Source organism: Halichoerus grypus, chromosome X (assembly GCF_964656455.1).
Source record: "Halichoerus grypus chromosome X, mHalGry1.hap1.1, whole genome shotgun sequence".
Lineage (NCBI taxonomy): Eukaryota > Metazoa > Chordata > Mammalia > Carnivora > Phocidae > Halichoerus > Halichoerus grypus.
The window spans coordinates 91,365,982-91,367,096 of NC_135727.1; the positions used below are offsets into that span (position 1 = coordinate 91,365,982).

Here is a 1,115-nt window from a genome sequence, read left to right on the forward strand (position 1 = left end):
CTTTTTTTAAGATTTTATTTATTTATTTGACAGAGAGAGAGAGAGAGAGAGCACAAGCAGGGGGAGCAGCAGAGAGAGAGGGAGAAGCAGGCTCTCCGCTGAGCAAGGAGCCCAATGTGGGGCTCCATCCCAGGACCCCGGGATCATGACCAGAGCCAAAGGCAGACACTTAACTGACTGAGCCACGCAGGCGCCCCAAAACTACCCACTTATACCACATTTTCTTTATGCACTCATCTGTCCATGGACATTTAGGTTGTATCCATAACTTGGCTATTGTGAATAATGCTGCAATGAACATGGGAGTGCAGAAATGTCTTCAAGATCCTGATTTCCATTCTTTTGGATAAATACCCAGAAGTGGGATTGCTGGATCATATGGTAGTTCTATTTTTAATTTTTTGAAGAACCTCCATACTGGTTTCCAGAATGGCTACACCAATTTACATTCCTACCAACAGTGCACAAGGGTTCCAACTTCTCCACATCCTCACTAATACTTGTTATTTTTTTTTATAACAGTCATCCTGACAAGTGTGAAGTGATATCTTTTTTTTTTTTTGAAAGCGCGAACGCAGTCCCCCACTACCACAAATTATGCAGTCGAGTTTCCCACATTTGGGGAAATCGCAGGGGTCAGCACATCCGGAGTGCAATGGATAAGCCTCGCCCTGGGAAAACCACCTTCGTGATCATAGTATCTCCCCTGCCAGGTAAGTATGTGTATGAAGTGATATCTTATTGCAGTTTTGATTTGCATTTCCCTGATGATTAGTGATGTTGAGCATCTTTTCATGCACCCGTTGGCCATTTGTATGTCTTTAGACAAATGTCTGTTCAAGTCCTGCCCATTTTTACATTGGGTTATTTGGATTTTTTGCTATTGAATTGTAGGAAATTCTTTTTTTTTTTTTTTGAAATTCTTTTATTTTTTAAGATTTTGTTCATTTATTTGAGAGGGAGCGAGAGCGAGCGAGCGAGAGACACAAACACACGAGCACGAGCTGGGGGGGACGGCAAGGGGCAGAGAGGGAGAAGCAGACTCCCTGATGAGCCCAACATGGGACTCGATCCCAGGACCCTGAGATCATGACCTGAGACAAAAGCAGGTGCTT

General features: G+C 43.6%; 1 non-coding gene across 1 annotated transcript; it reads right to left on the reverse strand.

Annotated features, from left to right (window-relative positions):
- Positions 1-561: 561 nt before the first annotated feature.
- LOC144380660 (U1 spliceosomal RNA) lies at positions 562-721 on the reverse strand. The gene has a single exon (XR_013444882.1). It is a non-coding gene; the product is annotated as a U1 spliceosomal RNA (small nuclear RNA).
- Positions 722-1,115: the final 394 nt, after the last annotated feature.